Below are 17,917 nucleotides of genomic sequence, written 5' to 3' on the forward strand. Positions count from 1 at the left end.
TATGTCAGTATGTCCAGTAAGATGACTTTGTCTTTGGTCTGCGTACGCGCGCAAAGCATGATGGGAAGTAAACGGAACATTTTGGCAACCTATCACTGCTTAACTCAAAACGGGGCTCTCAAGTTCTACCACGAGATAGCCACGAGATTATCATTCCGCGTGGTATTTATCCCCACCTCCAAGTCATGTCGTTTACAGTTGAGGAGGCCCCGCGTCAACAGGGCATCTAAAAATTGGTTGATACTCGTAATGTTCCTCTCCACGGAAGTCTTTAGTAAAAGGCGAAAGGCTTGTTCGTAATGAAGAGAAACCGGAGTGTACTACCGACTGGAGGAAAGCCGCTGGGGACCCATTCTCGGCCATGACAGTTCAGTCGAGGGTTAGATATGGTGGTGTTTTCAGGACACCCACGCCAGCTCAGCAGTAAGTAGCCTAGCCACTCACAAACGTGGTTTACTGTAAAGCGACAGACGCGCAACATATATATGTCAGTATGTCCAGTAAGATGACTTTGTCTTTGGTCTGCGTACGCGCGCAAAGCATGATGGGAAGTAAACGGAACATTTTGGCAACCTATCACTGCTTAACTCAAAGGGTCTCTCAAGTTCTACCACGAGATAGCCACGAGATTATCATTCCGCGTGGTATTTATCCACACCTCCAAGTCATGTCGTTTACAGTTAAGGAGGCCCCGCGTCAGCAGGACATCTAAAAATTTGTTGATACTCGTAATGTTCCTCTCCACGGAAGTCTTTAGTAAAAGGCGAAAGGCTTGTTCGTAATGAAGAGAAACCGGAGTGTACTACCGACTGGAGGAAAGCCGCTGGGGACCCATTCTCGGCCATGGCAGTTCAGTCGAGGGTTAGATATGGTGGTGTTTTCAGGACACCCACGCCAGCTCAGCAGTAAGTAGCCTAGCCACTCACAAACGTGGTTTACTGTAAAGCGACAGACGCGCAACATATATATGTCAGTATGTCCAGTAAGATGACTTTGTCTTTGGTCTGCGTACGCGCGCAAAGCATGATGGGAAGTAAACGGAACATTTTGGCAACCTATCACTGCTTAACTCAAAACGGGGCTCTCAAGTTCTACCACGAGATAGCCATGAGACTATCATTCCGCGTGGTATTTATCCGCACCTCCAAGTCATGTCGTTTACAGTTGAGGAGGCCCCGCGTCAGCAGGGCATCTAAAAATTGGTTGATACTCGTAATGTTCCTCTCCACGGAAGTCTTTAGTAAAAGGCGAAAGGCTTGTTCGTAATGAAGAGAAACCGTAGTGTACTACCGACTGGAGGAAAGCCGCTGGGGACCCATTCTCGGCCATGACAGTTCAGTCGAGGGTTAGATATGGTGGTGTTTTTAGGACACCCACGCCAGCTCAGCAGTAAGTAGCCTAGCCACTCACAAACGTGGTTTACTGTAAAGCGACAGACGCGCAACATATATATGTCAGTATGTCCAGTAAGATGACTTTGTCTTTGGTCTGCGTACACGCGCAAAGCATGATGGGAAGTAAACGGAACATTTTGGCAACGTATCACTGCTTAACTCAAAACGGGGCTCTCGAGTTCTACCACAAGAAAATCATTCCACGTGGTATTTATCTGCACCTCCATGTCATGTCGTTTACAGTTGAGGAGGCCCCGCGTCAGCAGGGCATCTAAAAATTGGTTGATACTCGTAATGTTCCTCTCCACGGAAGTCTTTAGTAAAAGGCGAAAGGCTTGTTCGTAATGAAGAGAAACCGGAGTGTACTACCGACTGGAGGAAAGCCGCTGGGGACCCATTCTCGGCCATGACAGTTCAGTCGAGGGTTAGATATGGTGGTGTTTTTAGGACACCCACGCCAGCTCAGCAGTAAGTAGCCTAGCCACTCACAAACGTGGTTTACTGTAAAGCGACAGACGCGCAACATATATATGTCAGTATGTCCAGTAAGATGACTTTGTCTTTGGTCTGCGTACACGCGCAAAGCATGATGGGAAGTAAACGGAACATTTTGGCAACGTATCACTGCTTAACTCAAAACGGGGCTCTCGAGTTCTACCACAAGAAAATCATTCCACGTGGTATTTATCTGCACCTCCATGTCATGTCGTTTACAGTTGAGGAGGCCCCGCGTCAGCAGGGCATCAAAAAATTGGTTGATACTCGTAATGTTCCTCTCCACGGAAGTCTTTAGTAAAAGGCGAAAGGCTGGTTCGTAATGAAGAGAAACCGGAGTGTACTACCGACTGGAGGAAAGCCGCTGGGGACCCATTCTCGGCCATGACAGTTCAGTCGAGGGTTAGATATGGTGGTGTTTTCAGGACACCCACGCCAGCTCAGCAGTAAGTAGCCTAGCCACTCACAAACGTGGTTTACTGTAAAGCGACAGACGCGCAACATATATATGTCAGTATGTCCAGTAAGATGACTTTGTCTTTGGTCTGCGTACGCGCGCAAAGCATGATGGGAAGTAAACGGAACATTTTGGCAACCTATCACTGCTTAACTCAAAACGGGGCTCTCAAGTTCTACCACGAGATAGCCACGAGATTATCATTCCGCGTGGTATTTATCCCCACCTCCAAGTCATGTCGTTTACAGTTGAGGAGGCCCCGCGTCAGCAGGGCATCTAAAAATTGGTTGATACTCGTAATGTTCCTCTCCACGGAAGTCTTTAGTAAAAGGCGAAAGGCTTGTTCGTAATGAAGAGAAACCGGAGTGTACTACCGACTGGAGGAAAGCCGCTGGGGACCCATTCTCGGCCATGACAGTTCAGTCGAGGGTTAGATATGGTGGTGTTTTTAGGACACCCACGCCAGCTCAGCAGTAAGTAGCCTAGCCACTCACAAACGTGGTTTACTGTAAAGCGACAGACGCGCAACATATATATGTCAGTATGTCCAGTAAGATGACTTTGTCTTTGGTCTGCGTACACGCGCAAAGCATGATGGGAAGTAAACGGAACATTTTGGCAACGTATCACTGCTTAACTCAAAACGGGGCTCTCGAGTTCTACCACAAGAAAATCATTCCACGTGGTATTTATCTGCACCTCCATGTCATGTCGTTTACAGTTGAGGAGGCCCCGCGTCAGCAGGGCATCAAAAAATTGGTTGATACTCGTAATGTTCCTCTCCACGGAAGTCTTTAGTAAAAGGCGAAAGGCTGGTTCGTAATGAAGAGAAACCGGAGTGTACTACCGACTGGAGGAAAGCCGCTGGGGACCCATTCTCGGCCATGACAGTTCAGTCGAGGGTTAGATATGGTGGTGTTTTCAGGACACCCACGCCAGCTCAGCAGTAAGTAGCCTAGCCACTCACAAACGTGGTTTACTGTAAAGCGACAGACGCGCAACATATATATGTCAGTATGTCCAGTAAGATGACTTTGTCTTTGGTCTGCGTACGCGCGCAAAGCATGATGGGAAGTAAACGGAACATTTTGGCAACCTATCACTGCTTAACTCAAAACGGGGCTCTCAAGTTCTACCACGAGATAGCCACGAGATTATCATTCCGCGTGGTATTTATCCCCACCTCCAAGTCATGTCGTTTACAGTTGAGGAGGCCCCGCGTCAACAGGGCATCTAAAAATTGGTTGATACTCGTAATGTTCCTCTCCACGGAAGTCTTTAGTAAAAGGCGAAAGGCTTGTTCGTAATGAAGAGAAACCGGAGTGTACTACCGACTGGAGGAAAGCCGCTGGGGACCCATTCTCGGCCATGACAGTTCAGTCGAGGGTTAGATATGGTGGTGTTTTCAGGACACCCACGCCAGCTCAGCAGTAAGTAGCCTAGCCACTCACAAACGTGGTTTACTGTAAAGCGACAGACGCGCAACATATATATGTCAGTATGTCCAGTAAGATGACTTTGTCTTTGGTCTGCGTACGCGCGCAAAGCATGATGGGAAGTAAACGGAACATTTTGGCAACCTATCACTGCTTAACTCAAAGGGTCTCTCAAGTTCTACCACGAGATAGCCACGAGATTATCATTCCGCGTGGTATTTATCCACACCTCCAAGTCATGTCGTTTACAGTTAAGGAGGCCCCGCGTCAGCAGGACATCTAAAAATTTGTTGATACTCGTAATGTTCCTCTCCACGGAAGTCTTTAGTAAAAGGCGAAAGGCTTGTTCGTAATGAAGAGAAACCGGAGTGTACTACCGACTGGAGGAAAGCCGCTGGGGACCCATTCTCGGCCATGACAGTTCAGTCGAGGGTTAGATATGGTGGTGTTTTCAGGACACCCACGCCAGCTCAGCAGTAAGTAGCCTAGCCACTCACAAACGTGGTTTACTGTAAAGCGACAGACGCGCAACATATATATGTCAGTATGTCCAGTAAGATGACTTTGTCTTTGGTCTGCGTACGCGCGCAAAGTATGATGGGAAGTAAACGGAACATTTTGGCAACCTATCACTGCTTAACTCAAAACGGGGCTCTCAAGTTCTACCACGAGATAATCATTCCACGTGGTATTTATCTGCACCTCCATGTCATGTCGTTTACAGTTGAGGAGGCCGCGCGTCAGCAGGGCATCAAAAAATTGGTTGATACTCGTAATGTTCCTCTCCACGGAAGTCTTTAGTAAAAGGCGAAAGGCTTGTTCGTAATGAAGAGAAACCGGAGTGTACTACCGACTGGAGGAAAGCCGCTGGGGACCCATTCTCGGCCATGACAGTTCAGTCGAGGGTTAGATATGGTGGTGTTTTCAGGACACCCACGCCAGCTCAGCAGTAAGTAGCCTAGCCACTCACAAACGTGGTTTACTGTAAAGCGACAGACGCGCAACATATATATGTCAGTATGTCCAGTAAGATGACTTTGTCTTTGGTCTGCGTACGCGCGCAAAGCATGATGGGAAGTAAACGGAACATTTTGGCAACCTATCACTGCTTAACTCAAAGGGTCTCTCAAGTTCTACCACGAGATAGCCACGAGATTATCATTCCGCGTGGTATTTATCCACACCTCCAAGTCATGTCGTTTACAGTTAAGGAGGCCCCGCGTCAGCAGGACATCTAAAAATTTGTTGATACTCGTAATGTTCCTCTCCACGGAAGTCTTTAGTAAAAGGCGAAAGGCTTGTTCGTAATGAAGAGAAACCGGAGTGTACTACCGACTGGAGGAAAGCCGCTGGGGACCCATTCTCGGCCATGACAGTTCAGTCGAGGGTTAGATATGGTGGTGTTTTCAGGACACCCACGCCAGCTCAGCAGTAAGTAGCCTAGCCACTCACAAACGTGGTTTACTGTAAAGCGACAGACGCGCAACATATATATGTCAGTATGTCCAGTAAGATGACTTTGTCTTTGGTCTGCGTACGCGCGCAAAGTATGATGGGAAGTAAACGGAACATTTTGGCAACCTATCACTGCTTAACTCAAAACGGGGCTCTCAAGTTCTACCACGAGATAATCATTCCACGTGGTATTTATCTGCACCTCCATGTCATGTCGTTTACAGTTGAGGAGGCCGCGCGTCAGCAGGGCATCAAAAAATTGGTTGATACTCGTAATGTTCCTCTCCACGGAAGTCTTTAGTAAAAGGCGAAAGGCTTGTTCGTAATGAAGAGAAACCGGAGTGTACTACCGACTGGAGGAAAGCCGCTGGGGACCCATTCTCGGCCATGACAGTTCAGTCGAGGGTTAGATATGGTGGTGTTTTCAGGACACCCACGCCAGCTCAGCAGTAAGTAGCCTAGCCACTCACAAACGTGGTTTACTGTAAAGCGACAGACGCGCAACATATATATGTCAGTATGTCCAGTAAGATGACTTTGTCTTTGGTCTGCGTACACGCGCAAAGCATGATGGGAAGTAAACGGAACATTTTGGCAACGTATCACTGCTTAACTCAAAACGGGGCTCTCAAGTTCTACCACGAGATAGCCACGAGATTATCATTCCGCGTGGTATTTATCCGCACCTCCATGTCATGTCGTTTACAGTTGAGGAGGCCCCGCGTCAGCGGGGCATCTAAAAATTGGTTGATACTCGTAATGTTCCTCTCCACGGAAGTCTTTAGTAAAAGGCGAAAGGCTTGTTCGTAATGAAGAGAAACCGGAGTGTACTACCGACTGGAGGAAAGCCGCTGGGGACCCATTCTCGGCCATGACAGTTCAGACGAGGGTTAGATATGGTGGTGTTTTCAGGACACCCACGCCAGCTCAGCAGTAAGTAGCCTAGCCACTCACAAACGTGGTTTACTGTAAAGCGACAGACGCGCAACATATATATGTCAGTATGTCCAGCAAGATGACTTTGTCTTTGGTCTGCGTACGCGCGCAAAGCATGATGGGAAGTAAACGGAACATTTTGGCAACCTATCACTGCTTAACTCAAAACGGGGCTCTCAAGTTCTACCACGAGATAGCCACGAGATTATCATTCCGCGTGGTATTTATCCGCACCTCCAAGTTATGTCGTTTACAGTTGAGGAGGCCCCGCGTCAGCAGGGCATCTAAAAATTGGTTGATACTCGTAATGTTCCTCTCCACGGAAGTCTTTAGTAAAAGGCGAAAGGCTTGTTCGTAATGAAGAGAAACCGGAGTGTACTACCGACTGGAGGAAAGCCGCTGGGGACCCATTCTCGGCCATGACAGTTCAGTCGAGGGTTAGATATGGTGGTGTTTTCAGGACACCCACGCCAGCTCAGCAGTAAGTAGCCTAGCCACTCACAAACGTGGTTTACTGTAAAGCGACAGACGCGCAACATATATATGTCAGTATGTCCAGTAAGATGACTTTGTCTTTGGTCTGCGTACGCGCGCAAAGCATGATGGGAAGTAAACGGAACATTTTGGCAACGTATCACTGCTTAACTCAAAACGGGGCTCTCAAGTTCTACCACGAGATAGCCACGAGATTATCATTCCGCGTGGTATTTATCCGCACCTCCATGTCATGTCGTTTACAGTTGAGGAGGCCCCGCGTCAGCAGGGCATCTAAAAATTGGCTGATACTCGTAATGCTCCTCTCCACGGAAGTCTTTAGTAAAAGGCGAAAGACTTGTTCGTAATGAAGAGAAACCGGAGTGTACTACCGACTGGAGGAAAGCCGCTGGGGACCCATTCTCGGCCATGACAGTTCAGTCGAGGGTTAGATATGGTGGTGTTTTCAGGACACCCACGCCAGCTCAGCAGTAAGTAGCCTAGCCACTCACAAACGTTGTTTACTGTAAAGCGACAGAACCGCAACATATATATGTCAGTATGTCCAGCAAGATGACTTTGTCTTTGGTCTGCGTACGCGCGCAAAGCATGATGGGAAGTAAACGGAACATTTTGGCAACGTATCACTGCTTAACTCAAAACGGGGCTCTCAAGTTCTACCACGAGATAGCCACGAGATTATCATTCCGCGTGGTATTTATCCGCATCTCCATGTCATGTCGTTTACAGTTGAGGAGGCCCCGCGTCAGCAGGGCATCTAAAAATTGGTTGATACTCGTAATGTTCCTCTCCACGGAAGTCTTTAGTAAAAGGCGAAAGGCTTGTTCGTAATGAAGAGAAACCGGAGTGTACTATCGACTGGAGGAAAGCCGCTGGGGACCCATTCTCGGCCATGACAGTTCAGTCGAGGGTTAGATATGGTGGTGTTTTCAGGACACCCACGCCAGCTCAGCAGTAAGTAGCCTAGCCACTCACAAACGTGGTTTACTGTAAAGCGACAGACGCGCAACATATATATGTCAGTATGTCCAGTAAGATGACTTTGTCTTTGGTCTGCGTACACGCGCAAAGCATGATGGGAAGTAAACGGAACATTTTGGCAACCTATCACTGCTTAACTCAAAACGGGGCTCTCAAGTTCTACCACGAGATAGCCACGAGATATCATTCCGCGTGGTATTTATCCGCACCTCCATGTCATGTCGTTTACAATTGAGGAGGCCCCGCGCCAGCAGGGCATCTAAAAATTGGTTGATACTCGTAATGTTCCTCTCCACGGAAGTCTTTAGTAAAAGGCGAAAGGCTTGTTCGTAATGAAGAGAAACCGGAGTGTACTACCGACTGGAGGAAAGCCGCTGGGGACCCATTCTCGGCCATGACAGTTCAGTCGAGGGTTAGATATGGTGGTGTTTTCAGGACACCCACGCCAGCTCAGCAGTAAGTAGCCTAGCCACTCACAAACGTGGTTTACTGTAAAGCGACAGACGCGCAACATATATATGTCAGTATGTCCAGCAAGATGACTTTGTCTTTGGTCTGCGTACGCGCGCAAAGCATGATGGGAAGTAAACGGAACATTTTGGCAACGTATCACTGCTTAACTCAAAACGGGGCTCTCAAGTTCTACCACGAGATAGCCACGAGATTATCATTCCGCGTGGTATTTATCCGCACCTCCATGTCATGTCGTTTACAGTTGAGGAGGCCCCGCGTCAGCAGGGCATCTAAAAATTGGTTGATACTCGTAATGTTCCTCTCCACGGAAGTCTTTAGTAAAAGGCGAAAGGCTTGTTCGTAATGAAGAGAAACCGTACTGTACTACCGACTGGAGGAAAGCCGCTGGGGACCCATTCTCGGCCATGACAGTTCAGTCGAGGGTTAGATATGGTGGTGTTTTCAGGACACCCACGCCAGCTCTGGCAATGTATCACTGCTTAACTCAAAGGGTCTCTCTAGTTCTACCACGAGATAGCCACGAGATTATCATTCCGCGTGGTATTTATCCGCACCTCCAAGTCATGTCGTTTACAGTTGAGGAGGCCCCGCGTCAGCAGGGCATCTAAAAATTGGTTGATACTCGTAATGTTCCTCTCCACGGAAGTCTTTAGTAAAAGGCGAAAGGCTTGTTCGTAATGAAGAGAAACCGGAGTGTACTACCGACTGGAGGAAAGCCGCTGGGGACCCATTCTCGGCCATGACAGTTCAGTCGAGGGTTAGATATGGTGGTGTTTTCAGGACACCCACGCCAGCTCAGCAGTAAGTAGCTTAGCCACTCACAAACGTGGTTTACTGTAAAGCGACAGACGCGCAACATATATATGTCAGTATGTCCAGTAAGATGACTTTGTCTTTGGTCTGCGTACACGCGCAAAGCATGATGGGAAGTAAACGGAACATTTTGGCAACCTATCACTGCTTAACTCAAAACGGGGCTCTCAAGTTCTACCACGAGATAGCCACGAGATTATCATTCCGCGTGGTATTTATCCGCACCTCCAAGTCATGTCGTTTACAGTTGAGGAGGCCCCGCGTCAGCAGGGCATCTAAAAATTGGTTGATACTCGTAATGTTCCTCTCCACGGAAGTCTTTAGTAAAAGGCGAAAGGCTTGTTCGTAATGAAGAGAAACCGGAGTGTACTACCGACTGGAGGAAAGCCGCTGGGGACCCATTCTCGGCCATGACAGTTCAGTCGAGGGTTAGATATGGTGGTGTTTTCAGGACACCCACGCCAGCTCAGCAGTAAGTAGCCTAGCCACTCACAAACGTGGTTTACTGTAAAGCGACAGACGCGCAACATATATATGTCAGTATGTCCAGTAAGATGACTTTGTCTTTGGTCTGCGTACGCGCGCAAAGCATGATGGGAAGTAAACGGAAAATTTTGGCAACCTATCACTGCTTAACTCAAAACGGGGCTCTCAAGTTCTACCACGAGATAATCATTACACGTGGTATTTATCTGCACCTCCATGTCATGTCGTTTACAGTTGAGGAGGCCCCGCGTCAGCAGGGCATCTAAAAATTGGTTGATACTCGTAACGTTCCTCTCCACGGAAGTCTTTAGTAAAAGGCGAAAGGCTTGTTTGTAATGAAGAGAAATCGGAGTGTACTACCGACTGGAGGAAAGCCGCTGGGGACCCCTTCTCGGCCATGACAGTTCAGTCGAGGGTTAGATATGGTGGTGTTTTCAGGACACCCACGCCAGCTCAGCAGTAAGTAGCCTAGCCACTCACAAACGTGGTTTACTGTAAAGCGACAGACGCGCAACATATATATGTCAGTATGTCCAGCAAGATGACTTTGTCTTTGGTCTGCGTACGCGCGCAAAGCATGATGGGAAGTAAACGGAACATTTTGGCAACGTATCACTGCTTAACTCAAAACGGGGCTCTCAAGTTCTACCACGAGATAGCCACAAGATTATCATTCCGCGTGGTATTTATCCGCACCTCCATGTCATGTCGTTTACAGTTGAGGAGGCCCCGCGTCAGCAGGGCATCTAAAAATTGGTTGATACTCGTACTGTTCCTCTCCACGGAAGTCTTTAGTAAAAGGCGAAAGGCTTGTTCGTAATGAAGAGAAACCGGAGTGTACTACCGACTAGAGGAAAGCCGCTGGGGGCCCCTTCTCGGCCATGGCAGTTCAGTCGAGGGTTAGATATGGTGGTGTTTTCAGGACACCCACGCCAGCTCAGCAGTAAGTAGCCTAGCCACTCACAAACGTGGTTTACTGTAAAGCGACAGACGCGCAACATATATATGTCAGTATGTCCAGTAAGATGACTTTGTCTTTGGTCTGCGTACACGCGCAAAGCATGATGGGAAGTAAACGGAACATTTTGGCAACATATCACTGCTTAACTCAAAACGGGGCTCTCAAGTTCTACCACAAGAAAATCATTCCACGTGGTATTTATCTCCACCTCCATGTCATGTCATTTACAGTTGAGGAGGCCCCGCGTCAGCAGGGCATCTAAAAATTTGTTGATACTCGTAATGTTCCTCTCCACGGAAGTCTTTAGTAAAAGGCGAAAGGCTTGTTCGTAATGAAGAGAAATCGGAGTGTACTACCGACTGGAGGAAAGCCGCTGGGGACCCCTTCTCGGCCATGACAGTTCAGTCGAGGGTTAGATATGGTGGTGTTTTCAGGACACCCACGCCAGCTCAGCAGTAAGTAGCCTAGCCACTCACAAACGTGGTTTACTGTAAAGCGACAGACGCGCAACATATATATGTCAGTATGTCCAGCAAGATGACTTTGTCTTTGGTCTGCGTACGCGCGCAAAGCATGATGGGAAGTAAACGGAACATTTTGGCAACGTATCACTGCTTAACTCAAAACGGGGCTCTCAAGTTCTACCACGAGATAGCCACAAGATTATCATTCCGCGTGGTATTTATCCGCACCTCCATGTCATGTCGTTTACAGTTGAGGAGGCCCCGCGTCAGCAGGGCATCTAATAATTGGTTGATACTCGTACTGTTCCTCTCCACAGAAGTCTTTAGTAAAAGGCGAAAGGCTTGTTCGTAATGAAGAGAAACCGTACTGTACTACCGACTGGAGGAAAGCCGCTGGGGACCCATTCTCGGCCATGACAGTTCAGTCGAGGGTTAGATATGGTGGTGTTTTCAGGACACCCACGCCAGCTCTGGCAATGTATCACTGCTTAACTCAAAGGGTCAAAACGGGGCTCTCTAGTTCTACCACGAGATAGCCACGAGATTATCATTCCGCGTGGTATTTATCCGCACCTCCAAGTCATGTCGTTTACAGTTGAGGAGGCCCCGCGTCAGCAGGGCATCTAAAAATTGGTTGATACTCGTAATGTTCCTCTCCACGGAAGTCTTTAGTAAAAGGCGAAAGGCTTGTTCGTAATGAAGAGAAACCGGAGTGTACTACCGACTGGAGGAAAGCCGCTGGGGACCCATTCTCGGCCATGACAGTTCAGTCGAGGGTTAGATATGGTGGTGTTTTCAGGACACCCACGCCAGCTCAGCAGTAAGTAGCTTAGCCACTCACAAACGTGGTTTACTGTAAAGCGACAGACGCGCAACATATATATGTCAGTATGTCCAGTAAGATGACTTTGTCTTTGGTCTGCGTACACGCGCAAAGCATGATGGGAAGTAAACGGAACATTTTGGCAACCTATCACTGCTTAACTCAAAACGGGGCTCTCAAGTTCTACCACGAGATAGCCACGAGATTATCATTCCGCGTGGTATTTATCCGCACCTCCAAGTCATGTCGTTTACAGTTGAGGAGGCCCCGCGTCAGCAGGGCATCTAAAAATTGGTTGATACTCGTAATGTTCCTCTCCACGGAAGTCTTTAGTAAAAGGCGAAAGGCTTGTTCGTAATGAAGAGAAACCGGAGTGTACTACCGACTGGAGGAAAGCCGCTGGGGACCCATTCTCGGCCATGACAGTTCAGTCGAGGGTTAGATATGGTGGTGTTTTCAGGACACCCACGCCAGCTCAGCAGTAAGTAGCCTAGCCACTCACAAACGTGGTTTACTGTAAAGCGACAGACGCGCAACATATATATGTCAGTATGTCCAGTAAGATGACTTTGTCTTTGGTCTGCGTACGCGCGCAAAGCATGATGGGAAGTAAACGGAAAATTTTGGCAACCTATCACTGCTTAACTCAAAACGGGGCTCTCAAGTTCTACCACAAGAAAATCATTCCACGTGGTATTTATCTGCACCTCCATGTCATGTCATTTACAGTTGAGGAGGCCCCGCGTCAGCAGGGCATCTAAAAATTTGTTGATACTCGTAATGTTCCTCTCCACGGAAGTCTTTAGTAAAAGGCGAAAGGCTTGTTCGTAATGAAGAGAAATCGGAGTGTACTACCGACTGGAGGAAAGCCGCTGGGGACCCCTTCTCGGCCATGACAGTTCAGTCGAGGGTTAGATATGGTGGTGTTTTCAGGACACCCACGCCAGCTCAGCAGTAAGTAGCATAGCCACTCACAAACGTGGTTTACTGTAAAGCGACAGACGCGCAACATATATATGTCAGTATGTCCAGCAAGATGACTTTGTCTTTGGTCTGCGTACGCGCGCAAAGCATGATGGGAAGTAAACGGAACATTTTGGCAACGTATCACTGCTTAACTCAAAACGGGGCTCTCAAGTTCTACCACGAGATAGCCACAAGATTATCATTCCGCGTGGTATTTATCCGCACCTCCATGTCATGTCGTTTACAGTTGAGAAGGCCCCGCGTCAGCAGGGCATCTAATAATTGGTTGATACTCGTACTGTTCCTCTCCACAGAAGTCTTTAGTAAAAGGCGAAAGGCTTGTTCGTAATGAAGAGAAACCGGAGTGTACTACCGACTGGAGGAAAGCCGCTGGGGTCCCCTTCTCGGCCATGGCAGTTCAGTCGAGGGTTAGATATGGTGGTGTTTTCAGGACACCCACGCCAGCTCAGCAGTAAGTAGCCTAGCCACTCACAAACGTGGTTTACTGTAAAGCGACAGACGCGCAACATATATATGTCAGTATGTCCAGTAAGATGACTTTGTCTTTGGTCTGCGTACGCGCGCAAAGCATGATGGGAAGTAAACGGAAAATTTTGGCAACCTATCACTGCTTAACTCAAAACGGGGCTCTCAAGTTCTACCACGAGATAATCATTACACGTGGTATTTATCTGCACCTCCATGTCATGTCGTTTACAGTTGAGGAGGCCCCGCGTCAGCAGGGCATCTAAAAATTGGTTGATACTCGTAATGTTCCTCTCCACTGAAGTCTTTAGTAAAAGGCGAAAGGCTTGTTCGTAATGAAGAGAAACCGGAGTGTACTACCGACTGGAGGAAAGCCGCTGGGGACCCATTCTCGGCCATGACAGTTCAGTCGAGGGTTAGATATGGTGGTGTTTTCAGGACACCCACGCCAGCTCAGCAGTAAGTAGCCTAGCCACTCACAAACGTGGTTTACTGTAAAGCGACAGACGCGCAACATATATATGTCAGTATGTCCAGCAAGATGACTTTGTCTTTGGTCTGCGTACGCGCGCAAAGCATGATGGGAAGTAAACGGAACATTTTGGCAACCTATCACTGCTTAACTCAAAACGGGGCTCTCAAGTTCTACCACGAGATAGCCACAAGATTATCATTCCGCGTGGTATTTATCCGCACCTCCATGTCATGTCGTTTACAGTTGAGGAGGCCCCGCGTCAGCAGGGCATCTAAAAATTGGTTGATACTCGTACTGTTCCTCTCCACGGAAGTCTTTAGTAAAAGGCGAAAGGCTTGTTCGTAATGAAGAGAAACCGGAGTGTACTACCGACTAGAGGAAAGCCGCTGGGGACCCCTTCTCGGCCATGGCAGTTCAGTCGAGGGTTAGATATGGTGGTGTTTTCAGGACACCCACGCCAGCTCAGCAGTAAGTAGCCTAGCCACTCACAAACGTGGTTTACTGTAAAGCGACAGACGCGCAACATATATATGTCAGTATGTCCAGTAAGATGACTTTGTCTTTGGTCTGCGTACACGCGCAAAGCATGATGGGAAGTAAACGGAACATTTTGGCAACGTATCACTGCTTAACTCAAAACGGGGCTCTCAAGTTCTACCACAAGAAAATCATTCCACGTGGTATTTATCTGCACCTCCATGTCATGTCATTTACAGTTGAGGAGGCCCCGCGTCAGCAGGGCATCTAAAAATTTGTTGATACTCGTAATGTTCCTCTCCACGGAAGTCTTTAGTAAAAGGCGAAAGGCTTGTTCGTAATGAAGAGAAATCGGAGTGTACTACCGACTGGAGGAAAGCCGCTGGGGACCCCTTCTCGGCCATGACAGTTCAGTCGAGGGTTAGATATGGTGGTGTTTTCAGGACACCCACGCCAGCTCAGCAGTAAGTAGCCTAGCCACTCACAAACGTGGTTTACTGTAAAGCGACAGACGCGCAACATATATATGTCAGTATGTCCAGCAAGATGACTTTGTCTTTGGTCTGCGTACGCGCGCAAAGCATGATGGGAAGTAAACGGAACATTTTGGCAACGTATCACTGCTTAACTCAAAACGGGGCTCTCAAGTTCTACCACGAGATAGCCACAAGATTATCATTCCGCGTGGTATTTATCCGCACCTCCATGTCATGTCGTTTACAGTTGAGGAGGCCCCGCGTCAGCAGGGCATCTAATAATTGGTTGATACTCGTACTGTTCCTCTCCACAGAAGTCTTTAGTAAAAGGCGAAAGGCTTGTTCGTAATGAAGAGAAACCGGAGTGTACTACCGACTGGAGGAAAGCCGCTGGGGTCCCCTTCTCGGCCATGGCAGTTCAGTCGAGGGTTAGATATGGTGGTGTTTTCAGGACACCCACGCCAGCTCAGCAGTAAGTAGCCTAGCCACTCACAAACGTGGTTTACTGTAAAGCGACAGACGCGCAACATATATATGTCAGTATGTCCAGTAAGATGACTTTGTCTTTGGTCTGCGTACGCGCGCAAAGCATGATGGGAAGTAAACGGAAAATTTTGGCAACCTATCACTGCTTAACTCAAAACGGGGCTCTCAAGTTCTACCACGAGATAATCATTACACGTGGTATTTATCTGCACCTCCATGTCATGTCGTTTACAGTTGAGGAGGCCCCGCGTCAGCAGGGCATCTAAAAATTGGTTGATACTCGTAATGTTCCTCTCCACTGAAGTCTTTAGTAAAAGGCGAAAGGCTTGTTCGTAATGAAGAGAAACCGGAGTGTACTACCGACTGGAGGAAAGCCGCTGGGGACCCATTCTCGGCCATGACAGTTCAGTCGAGGGTTAGATATGGTGGTGTTTTCAGGACACCCACGCCAGCTCAGCAGTAAGTAGCCTAGCCACTCACAAACGTGGTTTACTGTAAAGCGACAGACGCGCAACATATATATGTCAGTATGTCCAGTAAGATGACTTTGTCTTTGGTCTGCGTACGCGCGCAAAGCATGATGGGAAGTAAACGGAACATTTTGGCAACCTATCACTGCTTAACTCAAAACGGGTCTCTCAAGTTCTACCACGAGATAGCCACGAGATTATCATTCCGCGTGGTATTTATCCGCACCTCCAAGCCATGTCGTTTACAGTTGAGGAGGCCCCGCGTCAGCAGGGCATCTAAAAATTGGTTGATACTCGTAATGTTCCTCTCCACGGAAGTCTTTAGTAAAAGGCGAAAGGCTTGTTCGTAATGAAGAGAAACCGGAGTGTACTACCGACTGGAGGAAAGCCGCTGGGGACCCATTCTCGGCCATGACAGTTCAGTCGAGGGTTAGATATGGTGGTGTTTTCAGGACACCCACGCCAGCTCAGCAGTAAGTAGCCTAGCCACTCACAAACGTGGTTTACTGTAAAGCGACAGACGCGCAACATATATATGTCAGTATGTCCAGCAAGATGACTTTGTCTTTGGTCTGCATACGCGCAAAGCATGATGGGAAGTAAACGGAACATTTTGGCAACGTATCACTGCTTAACTCAAAACGGGGCTCTCAAGTTCTACCACGAGATAGCCACGAGATTATCATTCCGCGTGGTATTTATCCGCACCTCCATGTCATGTCGTTTACAGTTGAGGAGGCCCCGCGTCAGCAGGGCATCTAAAAATTGGTTGATACTCGTAATGTTCCTCTCCACGGAAGTCTTTAGTAAAAGGCGAAAGGCTTGTTCGTAATGAAGAAAAAACGTAGTGTACTACCGACTGGAGGAAAGCCGCTGGGGACCCATTCTCGGCCATGACAGTTCAGTCGAGGGTTAGATATGGTGGTGTTTTCAGGACACCCACGCCAGCTCTGGCAATGTATCACTGCTTAACTCAAAGGGTCTCTCAAGTTCTACCACGAGATAGCCACGAGATTATCATTCCGCGTGGTATTTATCCGCACCTCCAAGTCATGTTGTTTACAGTTGAGGAGGCCCCGCGTCAGCAGGGCATCTAAAAATTGGTTGATACTCGTAATGTTCCTCTCCACGGAAGTCTTTAGTAAAAGGCGAAAGGCTTGTTCGTAATGAAGAGAAACCGGAGTGTACTACCGACTGGAGGAAAGCCGCTGGGGACCCATTCTCGGCCATGACAGTTCAGTCGAGGGTTAGATATGGTGGTGTTTTCAGGACACCCACGCCAGCTCAGCAGTAAGTAGCCTAGCCACTCACAAACGTGGTTTACTGTAAAGCGACAGACGCGCAACATATATATGTCAGTATGTCCAGTAAGATGACTTTGTCTTTGGTCTGCGTACACGCGCAAAGCATGATGGGAAGTAAACGGAACATTTTGGCAACCTATCACTGCTTAACTCAAAACGGGGCTCTTAAGTTCTACCACGAGATAGCCACGAGATATCATTCCGCGTGGTATTTATCCGCACCTCCATGTCATGTCGTTTACAATTGAGGAGGCCCCGCGTCAGCAGGGCATCTAAAAATTGGTTGATACTCGTAATGTTCCTCTCCACGGAAGTCTTTAGTAAAAGGCGAAAGGCTTGTTCGTAATGAAGAGAAACCGGAGTGTACTACTGACTGGAGGAAAGCCGCTGGGGACCCATTCTCGGCCATGACAGTTCAGTCGAGGGTTAGATATGGTGGTGTTTTCAGGACACCCACGCCAGCTCAGCAGTAAGTAGCCTAGCCACTCACAAACGTGGTTTACTGTAAAGCGACAGACGCGCAACATATATATGTCAGTATGTCCAGTAAGATGACTTTGTCTTTGGTCTGCGTACGCGCGCAAAGCATGATGGGAAGTAAACGGAAAATTTTGGCAACCTATCACTGCTTAACTCAAAACGGGGCTCTCAAGTTCTACCACGAGATAATCATTACACGTGGTATTTATCTGCACCTCCATGTCATGTCGTTTACAGTTGAGGAGGCCCCGCGTCAGCAGGGCATCTAAAAATTGGTTGATACTCGTAACGTTCCTCTCCACGGAAGTCTTTAGTAAAAGGCGAAAGGCTTGTTTGTAATGAAGAGAAATCGGAGTGTACTACCGACTGGAGGAAAGCCGCTGGGGACCCATTCTCGGCCATGACAGTTCAGTCGAGGGTTAGATATGGTGGTGTTTTCAGGACACCCACGCCAGCTCAGCAGTAAGTAGCCTAGCCACTCACAAACGTGGTTTACTGTAAAGCGACAGACGCGCAACATATATATGTCAGTATGTCCAGCAAGATGACTTTGTCTTTGGTCTGCGTACGCGCGCAAAGCATGATGGGAAGTAAACGGAACATTTTGGCAACGTATCACTGCTTAAC

At 48.1% G+C, this 17,917-nt stretch overlaps 38 non-coding genes across 38 annotated transcripts; all 38 read right to left on the minus strand.

The window, feature by feature from the left end:
• Positions 1 to 205: 205 nt before the first annotated feature.
• On the minus strand, positions 206 to 319 carry LOC124486001. The gene has a single exon (XR_006958121.1). It is a non-coding gene; the product is annotated as a U5 spliceosomal RNA (small nuclear RNA).
• A 368-nt stretch (positions 320 to 687) lies between these two features.
• Positions 688 to 801, minus strand: LOC124486070. The gene has a single exon (XR_006958188.1). It is a non-coding gene; the product is annotated as a U5 spliceosomal RNA (small nuclear RNA).
• A 370-nt stretch (positions 802 to 1,171) lies between these two features.
• On the minus strand, positions 1,172 to 1,285 carry LOC124486090. Its single transcript, XR_006958208.1, has one exon. It is a non-coding gene; the product is annotated as a U5 spliceosomal RNA (small nuclear RNA).
• Positions 1,286 to 1,644: 359 nt separating this feature from the next.
• LOC124486011 lies at positions 1,645 to 1,758 on the minus strand. The gene has a single exon (XR_006958131.1). It is a non-coding gene; the product is annotated as a U5 spliceosomal RNA (small nuclear RNA).
• A 359-nt stretch (positions 1,759 to 2,117) lies between these two features.
• LOC124486095 lies at positions 2,118 to 2,231 on the minus strand. Its single transcript, XR_006958214.1, has one exon. It is a non-coding gene; the product is annotated as a U5 spliceosomal RNA (small nuclear RNA).
• Positions 2,232 to 2,601: 370 nt separating this feature from the next.
• On the minus strand, positions 2,602 to 2,715 carry LOC124486012. The gene has a single exon (XR_006958132.1). It is a non-coding gene; the product is annotated as a U5 spliceosomal RNA (small nuclear RNA).
• A 359-nt stretch (positions 2,716 to 3,074) lies between these two features.
• LOC124486096 lies at positions 3,075 to 3,188 on the minus strand. Its single transcript, XR_006958215.1, has one exon. It is a non-coding gene; the product is annotated as a U5 spliceosomal RNA (small nuclear RNA).
• A 370-nt stretch (positions 3,189 to 3,558) lies between these two features.
• LOC124486002 lies at positions 3,559 to 3,672 on the minus strand. The gene has a single exon (XR_006958122.1). It is a non-coding gene; the product is annotated as a U5 spliceosomal RNA (small nuclear RNA).
• A 368-nt stretch (positions 3,673 to 4,040) lies between these two features.
• Positions 4,041 to 4,154, minus strand: LOC124486071. Its single transcript, XR_006958189.1, has one exon. It is a non-coding gene; the product is annotated as a U5 spliceosomal RNA (small nuclear RNA).
• Positions 4,155 to 4,513: 359 nt separating this feature from the next.
• On the minus strand, positions 4,514 to 4,627 carry LOC124486084. The gene has a single exon (XR_006958202.1). It is a non-coding gene; the product is annotated as a U5 spliceosomal RNA (small nuclear RNA).
• A 368-nt stretch (positions 4,628 to 4,995) lies between these two features.
• LOC124486073 lies at positions 4,996 to 5,109 on the minus strand. The gene has a single exon (XR_006958191.1). It is a non-coding gene; the product is annotated as a U5 spliceosomal RNA (small nuclear RNA).
• A 359-nt stretch (positions 5,110 to 5,468) lies between these two features.
• Positions 5,469 to 5,582, minus strand: LOC124486085. Its single transcript, XR_006958203.1, has one exon. It is a non-coding gene; the product is annotated as a U5 spliceosomal RNA (small nuclear RNA).
• Positions 5,583 to 5,952: 370 nt separating this feature from the next.
• On the minus strand, positions 5,953 to 6,066 carry LOC124485995. The gene has a single exon (XR_006958115.1). It is a non-coding gene; the product is annotated as a U5 spliceosomal RNA (small nuclear RNA).
• Positions 6,067 to 6,436: 370 nt separating this feature from the next.
• On the minus strand, positions 6,437 to 6,550 carry LOC124486013. Its single transcript, XR_006958133.1, has one exon. It is a non-coding gene; the product is annotated as a U5 spliceosomal RNA (small nuclear RNA).
• A 370-nt stretch (positions 6,551 to 6,920) lies between these two features.
• Positions 6,921 to 7,034, minus strand: LOC124485996. Its single transcript, XR_006958116.1, has one exon. It is a non-coding gene; the product is annotated as a U5 spliceosomal RNA (small nuclear RNA).
• A 370-nt stretch (positions 7,035 to 7,404) lies between these two features.
• LOC124486014 lies at positions 7,405 to 7,518 on the minus strand. The gene has a single exon (XR_006958134.1). It is a non-coding gene; the product is annotated as a U5 spliceosomal RNA (small nuclear RNA).
• A 369-nt stretch (positions 7,519 to 7,887) lies between these two features.
• On the minus strand, positions 7,888 to 8,001 carry LOC124486051. The gene has a single exon (XR_006958170.1). It is a non-coding gene; the product is annotated as a U5 spliceosomal RNA (small nuclear RNA).
• A 370-nt stretch (positions 8,002 to 8,371) lies between these two features.
• On the minus strand, positions 8,372 to 8,483 carry LOC124486103. The gene has a single exon (XR_006958222.1). It is a non-coding gene; the product is annotated as a U5 spliceosomal RNA (small nuclear RNA).
• A 223-nt stretch (positions 8,484 to 8,706) lies between these two features.
• LOC124486016 lies at positions 8,707 to 8,820 on the minus strand. The gene has a single exon (XR_006958136.1). It is a non-coding gene; the product is annotated as a U5 spliceosomal RNA (small nuclear RNA).
• A 370-nt stretch (positions 8,821 to 9,190) lies between these two features.
• Positions 9,191 to 9,304, minus strand: LOC124486017. The gene has a single exon (XR_006958137.1). It is a non-coding gene; the product is annotated as a U5 spliceosomal RNA (small nuclear RNA).
• A 359-nt stretch (positions 9,305 to 9,663) lies between these two features.
• Positions 9,664 to 9,777, minus strand: LOC124486107. Its single transcript, XR_006958226.1, has one exon. It is a non-coding gene; the product is annotated as a U5 spliceosomal RNA (small nuclear RNA).
• Positions 9,778 to 10,147: 370 nt separating this feature from the next.
• LOC124486059 lies at positions 10,148 to 10,261 on the minus strand. Its single transcript, XR_006958178.1, has one exon. It is a non-coding gene; the product is annotated as a U5 spliceosomal RNA (small nuclear RNA).
• A 359-nt stretch (positions 10,262 to 10,620) lies between these two features.
• Positions 10,621 to 10,734, minus strand: LOC124486076. Its single transcript, XR_006958194.1, has one exon. It is a non-coding gene; the product is annotated as a U5 spliceosomal RNA (small nuclear RNA).
• Positions 10,735 to 11,104: 370 nt separating this feature from the next.
• LOC124486116 lies at positions 11,105 to 11,216 on the minus strand. The gene has a single exon (XR_006958235.1). It is a non-coding gene; the product is annotated as a U5 spliceosomal RNA (small nuclear RNA).
• Positions 11,217 to 11,449: 233 nt separating this feature from the next.
• LOC124486018 lies at positions 11,450 to 11,563 on the minus strand. Its single transcript, XR_006958138.1, has one exon. It is a non-coding gene; the product is annotated as a U5 spliceosomal RNA (small nuclear RNA).
• A 370-nt stretch (positions 11,564 to 11,933) lies between these two features.
• LOC124486019 lies at positions 11,934 to 12,047 on the minus strand. The gene has a single exon (XR_006958139.1). It is a non-coding gene; the product is annotated as a U5 spliceosomal RNA (small nuclear RNA).
• A 359-nt stretch (positions 12,048 to 12,406) lies between these two features.
• LOC124486077 lies at positions 12,407 to 12,520 on the minus strand. Its single transcript, XR_006958195.1, has one exon. It is a non-coding gene; the product is annotated as a U5 spliceosomal RNA (small nuclear RNA).
• Positions 12,521 to 12,890: 370 nt separating this feature from the next.
• On the minus strand, positions 12,891 to 13,004 carry LOC124486112. Its single transcript, XR_006958231.1, has one exon. It is a non-coding gene; the product is annotated as a U5 spliceosomal RNA (small nuclear RNA).
• Positions 13,005 to 13,363: 359 nt separating this feature from the next.
• Positions 13,364 to 13,477, minus strand: LOC124486086. The gene has a single exon (XR_006958204.1). It is a non-coding gene; the product is annotated as a U5 spliceosomal RNA (small nuclear RNA).
• Positions 13,478 to 13,847: 370 nt separating this feature from the next.
• On the minus strand, positions 13,848 to 13,961 carry LOC124486061. Its single transcript, XR_006958180.1, has one exon. It is a non-coding gene; the product is annotated as a U5 spliceosomal RNA (small nuclear RNA).
• A 359-nt stretch (positions 13,962 to 14,320) lies between these two features.
• Positions 14,321 to 14,434, minus strand: LOC124486078. Its single transcript, XR_006958196.1, has one exon. It is a non-coding gene; the product is annotated as a U5 spliceosomal RNA (small nuclear RNA).
• A 370-nt stretch (positions 14,435 to 14,804) lies between these two features.
• LOC124486113 lies at positions 14,805 to 14,918 on the minus strand. The gene has a single exon (XR_006958232.1). It is a non-coding gene; the product is annotated as a U5 spliceosomal RNA (small nuclear RNA).
• Positions 14,919 to 15,277: 359 nt separating this feature from the next.
• Positions 15,278 to 15,391, minus strand: LOC124486087. The gene has a single exon (XR_006958205.1). It is a non-coding gene; the product is annotated as a U5 spliceosomal RNA (small nuclear RNA).
• Positions 15,392 to 15,761: 370 nt separating this feature from the next.
• Positions 15,762 to 15,875, minus strand: LOC124486020. Its single transcript, XR_006958140.1, has one exon. It is a non-coding gene; the product is annotated as a U5 spliceosomal RNA (small nuclear RNA).
• A 368-nt stretch (positions 15,876 to 16,243) lies between these two features.
• Positions 16,244 to 16,357, minus strand: LOC124486114. Its single transcript, XR_006958233.1, has one exon. It is a non-coding gene; the product is annotated as a U5 spliceosomal RNA (small nuclear RNA).
• Positions 16,358 to 16,578: 221 nt separating this feature from the next.
• LOC124486021 lies at positions 16,579 to 16,692 on the minus strand. The gene has a single exon (XR_006958141.1). It is a non-coding gene; the product is annotated as a U5 spliceosomal RNA (small nuclear RNA).
• A 369-nt stretch (positions 16,693 to 17,061) lies between these two features.
• Positions 17,062 to 17,175, minus strand: LOC124486022. Its single transcript, XR_006958142.1, has one exon. It is a non-coding gene; the product is annotated as a U5 spliceosomal RNA (small nuclear RNA).
• A 359-nt stretch (positions 17,176 to 17,534) lies between these two features.
• LOC124486108 lies at positions 17,535 to 17,648 on the minus strand. The gene has a single exon (XR_006958227.1). It is a non-coding gene; the product is annotated as a U5 spliceosomal RNA (small nuclear RNA).
• Positions 17,649 to 17,917: the final 269 nt, after the last annotated feature.

The sequence above is a fragment of the Hypomesus transpacificus genome, chromosome 23, assembly GCF_021917145.1.
Source record: "Hypomesus transpacificus isolate Combined female chromosome 23, fHypTra1, whole genome shotgun sequence".
In the NCBI taxonomy this organism is placed as follows: domain Eukaryota; kingdom Metazoa; phylum Chordata; class Actinopteri; order Osmeriformes; family Osmeridae; genus Hypomesus; species Hypomesus transpacificus.